Raw genomic sequence first — 17,792 nt, 5'->3', positions numbered from 1 at the left:
GAATGGGGAGACAACAAAGCTATCCCCAGAGGAAAGAAAAGGAGGAATTGCTAAGTAAGGAAATAAGTGAAACTGAAGCATGCAACATGACAGAAAAAGAATTTAGAGTAATGGTCATACAGTTCATACACCAGATGGACAAGAAAATCAATAACCTATGCAAAAATCAGGAAGAAATGAAAAATGATATAGCTATAATCAAAAACACCATGGAAGGCTTCAACAGTAGACTAGAAGAAGCAGAGGACTGAATCAGCGAGTTAGAAGATCAGGTACAGAAACAAGCCCAATCTGAACAGCAACTAGAGAAAAAAATTAAAAAGCAGGAGGAGAGCCTAAGGGAACTTTGGGACAATGCAAAACGAAATAACATACGTATAATAGGGCTGCCAGAAGGACAAGAAGAACAGCAAGGATTAGAAAATTTATTTGAAGAAATAATGACAGAAAACTTCCCTGATATGGGGAAGAAAAAAGTTACTCAAGTACAAAGAGTCCCAAGCAAGATGAATCCCAAAAGACCCACACCAAGACACGCCATAATTACAATGGCAAATGTTATCGACAAAGAGAGAATCTTAAAGGCTGCAAGAGAGAGACAGAGAGTTACCTACAAAGGATCCCCCATTAGATTATCAAATGATTTCTCAACAGAAACACATCAAGCTAGAAGGGAATGGAAGGAGATATACAAAGTGATGCAAAGCAAGGGACTCAATCCAAGAATACTCTATCCAGCAAGACTATCAATCAAAATTGAAGGGGAAATCAGGAGCTTCACAGACAAAAAAAGGCTAAGGGAGTTTATCACTACCAAACCAGCAATGCAAGAAATGCTAAAGGGAATGCTGTAAAAAGAAGACACAAAAAGGTAAGAAGGAACACAGCCTCAAAAAATAACAATGGCTACAAACAAGTACCTTTCAATAATAACTTCAAATGTAAATGGACTAAATGCTCCAATCAAAAGACATCGAGTAGCTGAATGGATAAAAAACATGACCCATATATATGCTGTCTACAAGAGACCCACCTCAGAACAAGGGACTCACACAGACTGAAATTGAAGGGATGGAAAAATATCTTTCAGGCAAATGGAAATGAAAAAAAGCTGGGGTAGCAATACTTATATCTGACAAAATAGACCTCAAAGTGAAGGCGATAACAAGAGATAAGGAAGGCCACTTCATAATACTAAAGGGATCGATACATCAAGAGGATATAACCCTGGTAAACATATATGCACCCAATGCAGGAGCACCCAAATACATAAAAAAATCTCCTGGAAGATATCAAGAGAGAGATAGACAATAATACAATCATAGTAGGGGACTTTAATACACCACTGACATCACTGGATAAATCCTCTAGACAAAAAATGGACTTAATTGACATCTTCAGAACATTTCACCCCAAAGCTGCGGAATATACGTTCTTATCAAATGCACATGGGACATTTTCAAAAATAGACCACATACTGGGTCACAAGCAATGTCTCCCCAAATTCAAGAAGATTGAAATTATACCAAGCATCTTTTCAGACCACAATGGCATAATATTAGAAATAAACTACAATAAAAACAATCCAAAACACTTGGAAGCTGAATAGCATGTTATTAAATATTGATTGGATTACCAATGAGATCAAAGAAGAAATTAAAAACATTCTGGAAACTAATGACAATAAAAACACAACAATCCAAAACCTATGGGACACAATGAAAGCAGTCCTGAGAGGGAAGTTTATAGCTCTTCAGGCCTACCTCAAAAAACAAGAAAAAATGGTAATAAATCATCTAACTCAGCAACTCAAAGAGTTAGAAAGAGAGCAACAAGAAAAGCCCAGAGTGAGCAGAAGAAGGAGATAATAAAGATTAGAGCAGAAATAAATGACATAGAGACCAAAAAACATTACAAAATATCAATGAAACCAAGAGCTGGTTCTTTGAAAGGATAAACAAGATTGATGAACCTCTAGCTAGGCTCACCAAGAAGCAAAGAAAGAGGACTCAAATAAACAAAATCAGAAATGATAGAGGCGAAATAACAACACATCCCACAGAAATACAAAGGATTGTTAAAAAATACTATGAACAACTCTATTCCAACAAACTCGACAACCTGGAGGAAATGGACATATTCCTAGAAAAATACAACCTTCCAAAACTCAATCAGGAAGATTCTAAAGATCTCAATAGGCCAATAACTATGGAAGAAATCGAAGCAGTCATCAAAAAGCTTCCAGCAAACAAAAGCCCAGGCCCAGATGGCTTCACAGGAGAGTTATATCAAACATTCAAGGAAGAATTAAAACATATCCTCCTCCTACTATTCCAAACAATTCAAGAGGAAGGAACACTTCCAAACTCATTCTATGAAGCCAGCATCACCCTAATACTAAAACCAGATAAAGACAACACAATGAAAAAGAATTACAGGCCAATATTCCTCATGAACATAGATGCCAAAATCCTCAAGAAAATCCTAGCAAATTGGATCCAGCAGTACATCAGAAAGATCATACACAATGACCAAGCAGGATTTATACCAGGGATGCAAGGATGGTACAATATCTGCAAATCAATAAACGTGATACATCACATAAACAAAATGAGAGGGAAAAATCACATAGTCATATCAATTGATGCAGAAAAAGCATTTGACAAAATCCAACACCCTTTCTTGATAAAAACTCTCAACAAGGTGGGAATAGAAGGATCATACCTCAACATCATAAAAGCCATATATGATAAACCCACAGCCAGCATCACACTCAATGGACAAACACTAAAACCATTTCCCCTAAGAACAGAAACAAGACAGGGATGCCCTCTCTCACCACTCCTGGTCAACATAGTACTGGAAGTAGTAGCCATTGATATCAGACAAGAAGAAGGAATAAAAGGCATCCAAATTGGAAAAGAAGAAGTAAAACTATCCTTATTCGCAGACGACATGATACTGTACATAGAAAACCCTAAAGACTCCATCAAAAAATTATTAGACTTAATAAATGAATTCGGCAAGGTAGCAGGATACAAAATTAACGCCAAGAAATCTATGGCATTTCTATACACCAATAGTGAACTTACAGAAAGAGAGACTAAAAAAGCAATTCCATTTACCATCATACCAAAAAAATTAAGATACCTAGGAATAAACTTAACTAAGGAGGTAAAAGACCTATATGCAAAAAACTACAGGACATTGAAAAAAGAGATAGAGGAAGATATAAACAGATGAAAGAACATACCGTGTTCATGGATTGGTAAAATCAACATCATCAAAATGTCCATTCTACCCAAAGCAATCTATAGGTTAAATGCAATCCTCATTAAAATACCAACAGCATATTTCAGAGACCTACAACGAACTTTCCAAAAATTCATCTGGAATAAAAAAAGACCCTGAATAGCTACAGCAATCCTGAGAAAGAAGAACAAAGTAGGTGGGATCTCAATACCAGATATCAAGCTGTATTACAAAGCCACTGTTCTCAAAACAGTCTGGTACTGGCACAAGAACAGACATATAGATCAATGGAATAGAATAGAGAACCCAGAAATCAACCCAAACCACTATGCCCAATTAATATTTGACAAAGGAGGCATGAACATAAAATGGAGTCAAGACAGTCTCTTCAATAAATGGTGTTGAGAAAATTGGAAAGATACATGCAAAAAAAATGAAACTACTAGACCAACAACTTACACCATACACAAAAATAAACTCAAAATGGATAAAGGACTTAAACATAAGACGGGAAACCATAAAAATACTAGAGGAATCCACAGGCAGCAAAATCTCAGACATATGCCGAAGGAACTTCTTCACTGATACTGCTCCTAGGGCAATGGAAAATAAAGAGAAAATAAACAAATGGGACTACATCAAAATAAAAAGCTTTTTCACAGCAAAAGAAACCATCAACAAAACAACAAGAAAGACCACTACATGGCAGAACATATTTTGCCAATGTTATCACTGATAAGGATTTATTCTCCAACATTTGCAGGGAACTCATACAACTCAACAGAATGAAGATAAACAATCCAATCAAAAAAATGGGCAACAGACCTAAATAGATACCTTTCAAAAGAAGACAGAAGTAAGGCCAAGAGACATGAAAACATGCTCAAAGTCACTAATTATCCAAGAGATGCAAATCAAAATGACAATGCGGTACCATCTCACACCTGTCAGAATGGCTATCATCAACAAATCAATAAATGACAAATGTTGGCGAGGATGCGGAGAAAAAGGAACCCTGGTGCACTGCTGTTGGGACTGCAGACTGGTGCAGCCATTGTGGAGAACAGTATGGAATTTCCTCAAAAAACTAAAAATGGAACTCCCATTTGACCCAGTGATCCCACTTCTAGGAATATATCCCAAGAAACTAGAAACACCAGTCAGAAAGGATATATGCACCCCTATGTTCATAGCAGCACAATTTACCATAGCTAAGATTTGGAAACAGCCTAAGTGCCCATCAGCAGATGAGTGGATTAAAAAACTGTGGTACATCTACACAATGGAATACTATGCTGCGCTAAAAAAGAAGGAATTTCTACCATTTGCAACAACATGGATGGAACTGGAAAGCATTATGCTAAGTGAAATAAGCCAGTCAGAGAAAGATAAGTATCACATGATCTCACTCATTTGTGGAATATAATGAACAACATAAACTGATGAACAAAAATAGTTCCAGAGACAGAGAAACATCGATCAGACCATCAAACCTCGGGGGGAAGGTAGGGGAGGGTGGGGGGAAGGGGGAGAGATCAACCAAAGGACTTGTATGTATGCATATGGGCCTAGCCAATGGACACAGACAACAGGGGAGTGAGGGCATGAGTGGGGGGGATGGGGGGGATAATGGGGGAAGAAGGACACATATGTAACATCTTAATCAATAAAGAAATTTTTAAAAATGTGTTTTCAAAGAAGCCTTAAAACCATTTTAGAAAATTCATCAAAATTAATTAAGGTCAAATTTATTATTCAATAGTTATACCAAATCAAGATTTTTAAAGACCAAAAATAATCAGTAGATAGGGAAGCTAAAGTAGCTGATACTCATTGACATTAAGTGAAACTTCACTTTGGAATATAAGACTGAGAAAGGCTAGTGTTAAATGTTATGTTTTAAGAGATTTGAAGAAGTCTTCATTTAACTTTTTTTTTTAATGTTGAAACACAACATACTGTGGACTAAAAAATTAGCAGCCTAAAATTTTCTGTACTTTTATTTTCTTAACTAAACAAAATGTCAAACCATCTCTCTGGTTACTTACACAAAATAAGTGATAAGATTCCCAGAAGAGAACATGATCTAATAATACTTATATTACCATGAAAAGCAAGAATTTCTGATGCTACTCCCACCTTCCTCATTTACTGTCTGCAGCCTCAAATTTAACTACTTTTTAGTTCTAGCTCTTCCTTTTAAAAAAACAAAAAACTGTGCAGAGTAGCTATTTGTTTCACATTTTGGTAGCATGGAGGTAGAGGATGGGAATAGGTAGGGGGTGTAGCAGCCAATAAAAATTCTGAGGTTCTTAGAAATATATCTCACTATAAAATATTATTACAGTCAAGAAAATCAGCAATTACCTAGTTGCTAATCTATAACCACAGCATCAAATAAAAACACTTTTTAAAAAAGCTAGGTGAGGAAGGGGGCCCAGAAAGTAATATGTATTGTATTGCTATTCTGAGGTAAACAGTGTGCTAGATTATTTCTATGCTTTATTTAATTTAGTCTTTAAAACAACTAAAAAACAAAGGCTCAGGAAGGTTAAATGATTTCCCAATAACCATGGCCAGCCAACAACAGAATTAGTATCCTAATATATAAAAACGCAAGGTCGTAACATCCAAAATGACTGAAGGCTCGATCAACTGCAAGTCAGTGCTGGGTTGCTGTGGAGACCCAGCACTGACTGCCTGCCACTGCAGGCTCTGCGACCCAGCACTAACTGCCGAGGGAGCTGTGGATCAGGCCTGGAGAGAGGCCTGGGAGAAGCAGGGTCTGATCCGTAGCCTCCATGGCAGCTGTTGATCAGCCCTTGCCTCTCTCTTTCTCTCAGGGCCTGGCCAGCAGCTGCACCTCTCTTTCTCTCGGGCCTCCGCTGGGGCTGCTGATCAGCCCTGCCTCTCTGATCAGGCCCATTGATAGGCCCGGAGATGCTAACTGGCATAGAAACTAACCAATCAGAACCAAATCTGGGTGAAGTGTGAGGAGCCAATGGCTGCATAGGAGGCGGAGCTCTTGATACTGACTGGCATAGAAACCGACCAATCAGAACCTAATCTGGGTGAACTGCGAAGATAGAACCTAAGGTGGGGGCTAAGGAGGGGTTTTAAGGGCAACAGCTGTTGGGTGTAAGGTGTAAGAAAGCGGTTCAATTTTTTAATGACCAGTTTGGCAGTATAGTGCATATGGCTGGCTATCAGTCCAGATATAGAAATTATGTATTTTTGTCTGCTAAGAGCATCTCTTCCTGATTAAAAAGGCTCCCCCGCCCCCCATTTAAGCAATCCTATCTTATATAATCTATCTATACTACTAAAAGGGTAATATGCTAATTAGACTGGGTCGACCGGCCATTTCTGCACATCCAACTTCCTTCCAGACAAAGCCATGGTGGTGGGGGCCAAGGCAGAGGCCATTAGGGGTGATCAGGCCAGCAGGGGAGGGCAGTTAGGGGCAATCAGGCAGGCAGGCAGATGGGTTAGGGGCAATCAGGCAGGCAGGCAGAGGCAGTTAGGGGTGCTCAGGCAGGCAGGCAGGTGAGTGGTTACGAGCCAGGGGTCCCAGCTTGCGAGAGGATGCAGGCTGGGCTGAGGGAACCCCCCACCCCGTGCACAAATTTCGTGTACCAGGCCACTAGTTTTAAAATAAGTCTGACTCCCAAATCATGCTCATGTCCCCACAGTGTGCACAGAAAGACAGGGTGGTCAATTCTGCTGCAGAACAAGCAAACGAATCCAAGAAGTCATATTTTTCTGGATTAAACACCTCAGTTTACAAACCATTTAACTTTAATATAAGGTAGAATATAGGATTTCTAAAGAAAGGAAGAACAAGCACATGAAACTAAGTTTCAGCAAGGAAGGCAAATGAGCAATTAAAAATAAATCTTCCATGATTTGCTCTCACAGGCAAAGAAAATAATATTTATTAATCCTGCTTAACCCAAAATGATTTGAGTTAGTTAAAGTATTATAACCACTGGTGACAAACCAGAGAGTTTATTGTATCCTTTCATAAGTAAGGACTTCTTCAAAGCAGGAAGTGCATGTGAAATGAGACCAAGTTATCCACGCCTCAGTGTGCAGCTTTCTGTTATGCATGCAGAGGGTCCTGTATCTGTACCAAAAGGTGTTGGGAGTGCCACCCTACACAGTCTAGACCAGGAAGTCTATACTCCATTCTGACTGGAAACCAGGATATGTTCAGTCCTAGTTGGGCACTAAAACACAAGTGGAATTATAGTTAGAAAGAACTTTGCACACTATCCAAACTAATACTTTAAAAATGGGGGTCAGTGTCTTTAAACGTGCTGGTAGTTAACAGCAGAGTCCCAGATTAGAAAGCTCGAGATTTCAGAAATTCAAGTATTCCTCCAAAATAAATGCACAGTTTCATTTGCAAAGTAGGGCATCATTACCTAAAGATAACAGCATCTGCAGAAATACTTACTTAGCAACTAAATCACAAGGTCTTCCTTAGAGCTTCCTTTAGGCTAGAAATAGTCCCTGCTTAGCCAGCTGGCCTGGAAAACTAGTGACAAACATAAAACCCAAAAGAATTGCAAAACTTGTTCTATCCCCTCATGTACTTGGGATAGTATCTGTAGCACTTTTTTGAGAATGGGGGTTATAAAACCAATGAAGGAAATGCTTGAATTTTCTTCCTTTGTGGCATGTTTTCATCCCTGGAAATACCTCCCTTTCTGATTAATCAAATATGCAATTTTTTATTCAATTGATTCTTAAATTTAAGGTTGGCACTATTTGCAAAGACTATGCTAGCCATGACTTACTCAGTGGCCTCGGGTCTGCCACCAGTGAGCCCAGGGAGAGCACAGACCCTGGGATGTGTCAGAACTCCCCATAACTGCAGTGCCTGGGCCCCTGGGAGCACAGAGTGATGCTGATTTCCAGGTGGCCTAAGGAGTCTTGAAGAAGCATACCTTCAATGGCCTGGGTCTGAAAACGCATTTAAAAGTTCCCATTGCTACTATTCTAATTTTGTCATATTATTTTTCTAATTTATTTTATTTGCCAAGAAAGTAAATATTTTCATATAAATGCTATACTGATTATAAAGAAAAATAAGTTTATGTCATATTTATTCCTGTAATTTACAAGCTGTATTTTAAATTCACACATGAGCACATGAAAAGAGACAATAATTGTACAACATATTATCTCTAAAAAATGTCAATTATTATTTATTTTGACCTAAATATAGAGACAGAAAGACTCATCAAACAGAACTTCCTTGAATCACTAATATCATCATGTTTTCATGGAGCACTCATGATATGAAAGATATCATCTTAAATGATGGAAAAAATTAAATTAAATTTTAAAAAGAAAGAAAGGTATCATCAAATGTATTATAGATTTGTACACTTGAAACCTGTATAATTTTATTAACCAACTAGAGGCTCAGTGCATGAAAATTCGTGCACTCAGGGGGTCCCTCAGCCCAGCCTGTGTCCTCTCAGGGGATGTCTGACTAAGCCACAGTCTGGCCTCTCTCTGCAGGAGGCAACTGGGTGAGCCGATCAGGGAACAGAACCAGCTGGCAAGCAGCCGGCCCCGCCTCTCTGATCCCCCCTCCACCAGCGCTGGTCACTGCTGCCTCCCCCCCCCCACCCCCGCATCATCATCCCCTCCCTCTGCCCATTGGCTTGCACCTTGACTGGCCTGGTGCCTCTTGCTCACCAGCCCTGCCCCGCCGCCGACCAGTTGTTCTGCTGTTCGGTCAATTTGCATATTATGCTTTTATTATATAGGATGTTACCCCAATAAATTCAATAAAAAAGAAAGATATCATAGATGCTGAGGAAATAGGAAGATCTATGAAATAAAAACCCTGCTTCCATTGATTCTGGTTTGAGTAAAACTAACAAATACACACTTAAAAGTCAGTGCAGGTCCGTATATACAAAGTGCCCTGCACACCTGCCACCTGTCTTATTGTGGCCCATGAGCTAAGACTGCCTTTTATATTTTTAAATGTTGGACAAAATTCAAAAGACTCATATATCACGGCACTTGAAAATTGTTTGAATGTAAAATTTCAGTGTCCAAAAAGTTCTATTGAAACACAGTTACACGCTTCCTTAACATTTTGTCTATATCTGCTTTCACGATACAACAGCAGATTTGAAAGTTTGCTGCAAAGACTGTATAGTCTTAAAAGGGTGAAATAGTTACTATCTGGCTGTTCCCAGGGGAAAAAAAGTGTCAATCTCTGGTCTAGAGGATCAAGGAAAGTTTTATGATTGATCTGTATTTTGAATCAATTCCTAAAGGATACCTTCGAATTTGTACTGGTAAATGGTGAGGAGGGTGTTTTTTTTTGTTTGTTTGTTTTCAGGAAAAGAATGTCCAAAACATAGGAAGTCCCATGGCTTATACAGAGGGTAGAGAACATGTCAGTGCTGTTGGGGTGGAGAGTTCATGCTGAAAGGGAAGAGGACATCCACTAAAAAGACGTTGGAGGGTGAAGACAAAGAAGTGCTTCTCCCCACCCCACCCCCAAACCACTTTCACTTTCTGTGGAAAATAAAAACCAATTAAGGCCCTAACCAGTTTGGCTCAGTGGATAGAACGTCGGCCTCGGGACTGAAAGGTCCCAGGTTCGATTCCGGTCAAGGGCATGTACCTTGGTTGCGGGCACATCCCCAGTGGGAGGTGTGCAGGAGGCAGCTGATGGATGTTTCTCTCGCATTGATGTTTCTAACTCTCTATCCCTCTCCCTTCCTCTCTGTAAAAAATCAATAAAATATTTAGGAAAAAAAACAACAATTAAGGGTGGGTTTTGGTGTTTTTTTACCAAAGGGTAATGTGTTCAAAGGAAAGTTTTTCAAACAACTAATTTGGTAACAATATATAGGATGGATAGGAGGTTGGCCGGAAGTGGATGAAAAGAAAATGGAGAATGAAAACAAAGATTTAGGTAGAGACCCTTAGCAGTTCTATCAGTAAAGAAGGAACATGGACAACCATATGGCTGCCTCATTGATGTCTATATATACAGAAATCCGCATAGAAGATACACTTAATATATCCTGCTTGGATAAAAGCACAAATGGGTAAAAAGAAGGAAGGAGAAGAGAGGAAGGGAAAGAAAGAGGGAGGGAGGGTAAAATCATGGACAGAGTTGACAATTGACTGAGTGAAGTAAAGAACAAACACATGAACCAAATTTAACTTTAGCTTTTTAGGCAACAAAGAGGCATTCACAAGAAAATATCTAGCAGCAGTCAGAAATATGAGGTACTAGCTCTGGAGCAAGATCAGAATGGAGCTAGAGATCAGAAGCTAATATTATCTACCTGCAGAGATCAGCCACTTTGACAGTCCCAACAAGCTTCTCATGGATAATTGGTAGGAGCTTATTATGTTTATATTTATGTTAGCATGGGTAAGGAACACTAAAGCTTCAAGTGAAAGTTGTAAAGACAGGATCTGTCACTGTGTCTAGCAGTTTGCATGGCCTACTAAAGGGAACCCTATTAGCATAGCAATCATTGGTCTCAGAGATTTTACACCCCCGTGATTATCATTATTTCCATCAATAGTAGAGAGGAAGAGAAAGATGGGGGGGGGGGGGCAGGGAGAAAGAGGAAGGGTTAGGTATCAGGGCGCCACTCTGTTCTTTGGAAACAGATGCTTGTTTCTGGAATATTATGAAACAGTCTGGGTGACCTGTAGAAAATACTGACTTCATTTTTCCCTCACCTAGGTATCTCTTAAGTAGAATCTGGGAAACGGGTTTTTAAAAGTGTGCTTATAAATGTTCTGTATTTATTTGCAAAGCTGCCCTGGAACTTTCCTGATCATGCCCATTTCCAGCAATTATTTTAAATTATGTTTTAACAACTAAATGATTCTAGGAACACAGAAAGGGGCATATAGTAATCTCATGGTATGACACACTTTCTGAGAACTGCACTGAAGCCAGGGGGTTGAGGCAAGTAAAGCAGTTTTTATCTCTAGCAACTTACTGAAAAACATATCTATGTATCTACAGAAACCTGTAGGCAGTTCCCCATTTCCTGATGAACACTGGCCTTTCTTGAAATCTATGCTTAGCCATGGCATCTAGCAAAGGATCTCTCTGTGTTTTAGAAGCAGCATTATCAGAACAATGGCATGCAGGGAATGAAAAATATCTCCACTAGGGATTTATGTTCATTAAGAACTCAGAAAACACAGAATCTGCACCTGCTACAAGATAATATTAGGCTTACAAAGCAAAACAAAGATTTCAACACAAAGCTAAAGATATTTACACTAGTTGGGATAGTTACTGAACTGAGTCAGGAGAAAATTAAAACAGAAATGACTACTTATGAAGGCACCCAAAGTCCAGAATATTAAGACACTGTTAGATACAAAGAATTTAGATTTGTGCCGGAAAACAATAGAAAAGATACTATAGATCAGATTACAAAGGAAGGAAGGGTGGGACGGGCCCTGCCAGTTCTTACGATTCATTCTGCCCACATACACATCTTACAGGGAGTTTTCTATTTTTAATTGAGGCAGAAATGCCTCAGATTTTACACGCCTGTTATGAATAACACTGAGACCCTCAAGGATGGCAACAGGAACCTAAAATGGTTTTCTGAGTGTTTATCCACAGCATGTAACACATGACATTGTCCTTGCCATCCCCAACTAATAACAAGGCCCTTTCCACCTCCTTCCTGTAACTGGGGGCCCTCCTGTCAGCATTATGACTGTGACAATGAAATGAACAGGAATCCTCAAAACTGCCTACCGAGGCTCATAGGGCATGGCACAAACTAAGCAGAGTGCACGTTCCTGCTCCAGTGCTCTTATCATTTACCACAATAATACCTTGAATTTAAATAACAGCTTTCCTCCAAGGAGCACACAATGTTTTCATATATATAACTGTTTTTATCCTCGCCCACGGGTATGCTTTTATTGCTTTTAGAGAGAGACAGAAAGGGAGAGGGGCAAAGAGAGAGAGAAACATCTATTGGTTGCCTTCTGTACATGCCCCCAACTAAGTATATGCCCTGACTGGGAAGTGAACCCTTAGGTGCATGTGATGATGCTCCAACCAACTGAGGCACACTAGCCAGGGCTCATATATCTAACTTTATTCAGCCTTCATACCTCCCTTAAATAAAGGAAAGTAAGAATTTGTTGATTCCATTTGAAATGGAAGAACTGAAAGACAGTAATTTAATGGATGATCAAATGTGATGCCAGAATATGCATGGTCTTTTAACCTGGCATTTCTAAGTCAAAAGCCTATCCTCTATTTGCTATTCAGGCATCCTCAAACTACAGCCCACGGGCCACATGCAGCCCACCGAGGACATTTATCCGGCCCGCTGGGTGCCGCTGCCTGTCCTGCTTAGCAGCCGACTCGTCCCGGGCCCGCAGTGCGCATAGAAATTTGTTCATAGTTTTTTTTTAAACTATAGTCCGGCCCTCCAACGGTCTGAGGGACAGTGAACTGGCCCCCTGTTTAAAAAGTTTGAGGACCCCTGTGCTATATAATAATTAAACTAGAGGCCTGGTGCACGAAATTTGTGTGTGGGTATGGTCCCTAGGCCTGGCCTGCGATCAGGGCCATCTTCCCCAGCTGCCTGCAGCTGCCCCGCCCCCTGCCACCACCCACCCCCGATTCCCTGTTCGTCATCAGGTGATCGGTGCGTGATGGCCGGGGGAAGAGACCGAGAAGTCGGCTGTTCCTGCCTGATCACCGGCCCTGCTCCTGACACGGGTGGCCATCAGGCGATCAGAGCATGCTGGCTGGGGGAAAAGACCAAGAGGTGGTCAGTGAGCCTCATAGTGACTGGTCCAGCAGTCGTTCTGGTCGTTCTGCCATTAGGGTCAATTTGCATATTACCCTTTTATTATATAGGATAGAGGCCTGATGCATGGGTGTGGGCCAGTTGGCCTGCCCTGAAGGGGGCCTCTTGATCGGTGTGGGGGGTCTCCGCTGGGGGGCGGGGCCAGCCTGGGCGAGGGGCCACAGGCAGTTTGCAGGCTGGCCACGCCCCTGGCTTTGTCAGGAATGACATCCGGAATGACGTCCGGAAGACATCTGGTCTATCCTGTCTAATTAGCATATTACCCTTTTATTAGTCAGGGGTCCTCAAACTTTTTAAACAGGGGGCCAGTTCACTGTCCCTCAGACCGTTGGAGGGCCGGACTATAGTTTAAAAAAAAAAACTATGAACAAATTCCTATGCGCACTGCGGGTCTGGGATGAGTCGGCTGCTAAGCAGGACAGGTAGCGGCACCTGGCAGGCCGGATAAATGTCCTCGGTGGGCCGCATGTGGCCTGCGGGCCGTAGTTTGAGGACCTCTGATAGATGAACTATCTCTGACAGGTGATAGCTTTTACTTGGTTAATTTGGAAAAAGCCTAAAGAATTAGAGGTAATTCTTGATTCCAGGTTTGAATATTATACAAATAATATTTATTAAGAAATAACGAGCAAAATATTTTCAGCATTGTTATTATAATGTCAAATTTTCTAGTATAACAAATAATATTGGGCTGTACAATAATTAAGTATGTAAGTCTAGTGGCTATCCTGTAGCTAGTAACTTTCAGTTTTCGGTTTTCCAATATTCATGACTAAGGAGTCCATTTAAAAAAGAGTGAGAGAAGACTTCAGATTTCCTTAAACCCTGAGGAAGTTCTTAGGAGCAAACAGAAAATGTGAAGTCATAGTCATTGTTAATGTGCTACTTGGCAGGTCAAAAAAGACTTCTTAGAGATGATTATTGAAGAAGCAGATCAGACTACAGATGTCAAATTGTCAAAACAGAAACAAGAATGGGACAGGAGGTGCACAGAAAAGGGAACAGGGCCTCGTGGTTCCTTGAGAAAAGCAGGAGAAGAGAGGGCAGGGTCAGAGGCTTACGGCTGAGATATATAACATGAACAGAACATATGGCACGTGGGAATAGGCATGCAGGTTTATTGAAGAAGAAAAGGCTGTAACCAATGTGTCTCAGGCCCAAGGAGATCCTTTAAAGGACATCTCTGACCAAGACTAATTTAGTTTATGATTACTGAGTGACAGGCATTGTGTTAAGTACTTTCCACATGTTACCTCATGTGACTCTTACTAGTCTCGATGTAGGTGTTATTTTGCCCAGTGTACAGATGAGAAATCAGGTTATGAGATGTTATCCAACCACTGCTATTAATTGATAAAGTCAGAATAAGAGCCTAGAATGACCTACCTTCACAGCTTGCTTTTAACCTCTCTGCCATGCTGGTTAATTTTGAGAAAAAAAGATTTTAAACCTATGAGAAAAGCTAACAAGGACCTTTTCTCAGGGATTTTATCTCTCACACCAGTCCCTCTATGCTTCCCTTTTTCTCTTGAACTAAAATACTCCCCCATTTACTAAGGGAGGGGTGGGTCAGAAAAACATTCACATATTATACCTATTACTCATGTCTCACAGGAACCTGAAAGACAACTCTGCTGTGCAGTCATGAGCAGAGGCGTAATTAAGAATTTCTAGTACCTGAGTGAGCTCCAAAATTTATACTTCTCCCCAGCCCACTTTCCTTTATACCAATTTTAGAACTAAATATCATCACACACACACACACACACACACACACACACACACACACACACACACAAGCACGCGCGCTCAAGCGCACACCAAACCCCAATAAGTCAAGAACAGCAACAGGTACCCATCATGTGCAGATCTATGTAGTAAAAGCTGTGGCCAGCTCTGCACCCTATTTGCTTTTGTTCCTGCTGGGTTCAGCTGTTCCCACCGTAGCACGAATATCATTTTGCCATCAGTAGAGAGAAATAACATATTCACATCATCCCTTTCCAGCCAACAGAATAACGTGCTGTCATCAAAAAGAAGCTCTAACAGTCAAATCGGTAACAGTCTCTAAACTAAGCAATGCAGACAAAGCCAGTCACAGCCTTGCTTTCTTCCCCTACGTCATCTCCCACTCTTCTCTTCTCACACCCCAGGCTAACGTCATGCACATGGAATTACTTTCCAATCCAGAAATACACCATGCTGTTTCATGATTCTGGGTCTTTGAAAATGCTATTCATTTTCCCTGCCTGTTTTTTCCTCTCTGAGTCAATCGACAAATTTATTATCCCTCAAGATCTAGCTCAAAAGTCTTCTCTAGAAATCCTCCTCAATTTTCTGTCTTTCCCTTTCTGTGCTCCCGTGGAACTTAGAATGCCTCTATTCTGATGCTCATTATTTTACATATACAATTTATTCACATGTCTTATCTCCCCAGTCCATCTGTGAATCCCAGCACCTACAGCCGTGCCCAACATGTAGTAAACATTAGACAGTGACTAGATCAGTGGTTCTCAACCTTTCTAATGACGCGACCCTTTAATACAGTTCCTCATGTTGTGGTGACCCCCAACCATAAAATTATTTTCGTTGCTACTTCATAACTGTAATTTTGCTACTGTTATGAATCATAATGCAGCAGTTCTCAACCTGTGGGTCGTAACCCACAGGTTGAGAACCGCTAGCTAGCAGGGTCGCCTAAGACCATCGGAAAACACAGATATTTACATTACGATTCATAACAGTAGCAAAATTACAGTTATGAAGTAGCAACAAAAATAATTTTATGGTTGGGGGTCACCACAACATGAGGAACTGTATTAAAGGGTCGCGGCATTAGAAAGGTTGAGAACCACTGGACTAGATGGTCCGTGAGGGAATGAAGGAACAAGCTTAAGAACCTATGCTTTTCCTCAAATGCCCTGAAGTTTTCGTACTTTGGTGTTACCGACATCATTGTTCTCCATGAATTGAAATAAAGGCTGTAAATGTTGCTATTTTTCCAATAGAAAAAAAATTCTACTTGAGGTTAGTGGGACTGTAGAACTGGCAAGCTCACAGGACCCACGCTCCAGAAGCACAAAGAGGTGGAGGACTAGGAAGGAAGTGAGTAAGAAGGGCAGCATGCTAACTGGGAGCTGTTATCACCACAGATACCAACAATAGCTCTGATTTACATAAGTTGCTTCAACACTAGGAGTAGTCCTGATTCCTTGGCCGATTTTCCTCTCAGGTGATAGTGCTTGGCTTTCTGGCCCTTGACAGTCGTAAGCCCTGCTGCTGAGTCATTTGTTGCAGTTCTCTCTGGCATCATTCCTGTGCAGGGAATGTATTTCCTCTTCCTATTCATCAACATTGTTTTCTTGATAAATTCTGCAGCTACTGTCGTTAGAGTGTCTAAGTCACCCTTTGCCCTTAGAAATTACATTGTGTGGGTAATGAATATTTTGTCTAAAATGTTTTCATGTTACATTTTCTGATTTATTCTCAAAATATTATCTTAGAATAAGAAATAAGAATGAAGGGGTAAAAGAAAAAGAAATATACTTTTAAAAGCAAGAACATAAAAAGTATAAACTATTTGTGTTAATTGACTTTATATTCACACAAAGACTTCCAACATTTTAAGTGAACAGAATGTACGGGGGGCGGGGAATAGAGTAATGGAAAAATATTATTAAAGGTATTTCAATAATCCATTCAACCAGCATATACCTGGCACTCTGTAGGTGACAAGGTCAAGTAACAGAATCCTAACTGGTTCATAATCTACAGGAAAGGCTCTAATTATAATGCAAAGTGATAAGAGGGAGAATAGACATAATCTATATAATGGGTATAAATCTCACCTTATAAATTTACATGCCCAAGAAATATGCTTATTATATTCTATAATTATTCTTTTTTACAGTTCTATATTTTTTATTTTAGTCTATTATAGTTTATATTTAAATTGTTTTATATTAATTTTAGGTGTACAGCATAGTAATAACTAGCGGAAAATAGAAATAAAACATGCTATAAAACTAACCAGGATGAACTCATTGGTCTTACTAAAAAGTTTAAATTTTTCCTATAATGGAGTATATTGATTTAAGTAGAGGAGTGACCAAGTCAGTTATAAATGATGAAGATATGGAGCAAGACTAGACACAAAAGATAGTAGTTTGATAATTAGGCAAAGTCTGCAGTGGCCCAGGAAAGGAGATTAAAATATTGGATATAACGTTCTGCTCCTCTGTAAAAGAACTGTATATTTCACCCTTGCTACAGCTTTGTGGAAGGGAAAGCTAAGTAAACTTCCCCTTGACCTTTGACTTGGTCATGTCTTTCTTTGACTGAAAGGATGTTAGTGGGCATGGTACAAGTATAAGCTTGAAATGTGCTTGTGCACTTGAGGTAGCCTTTTGAGCTCTGGGGATCTGCCATGAGAAGAACATGCCCCATAGCCACTGAAATCCAGCCTAGGCCTCAGACTGAGACACATGTAGCAGCCTGAATCCAACATGCAGCCTACAGCTCAAGGCCAGCCTACAGAATCCAGCCTTATCCCCGAAATGAGTCATGGAAATTTTAAAAAGTGTTGTTGTAAAGTGGCCATTGAATTTTATAGTAATTTCTGATAGGGTACTCTAGATTCTAAAACTTGCATATTTTTTTTCCACCAGCAGCTTTATTAAGGGCGTT

This window comes from Plecotus auritus (genome assembly GCF_963455305.1).
Source record: "Plecotus auritus genome assembly, chromosome: 7".
Lineage (NCBI taxonomy): Eukaryota > Metazoa > Chordata > Mammalia > Chiroptera > Vespertilionidae > Plecotus > Plecotus auritus.
This window is presented reverse-complemented; position numbering follows the sequence as displayed.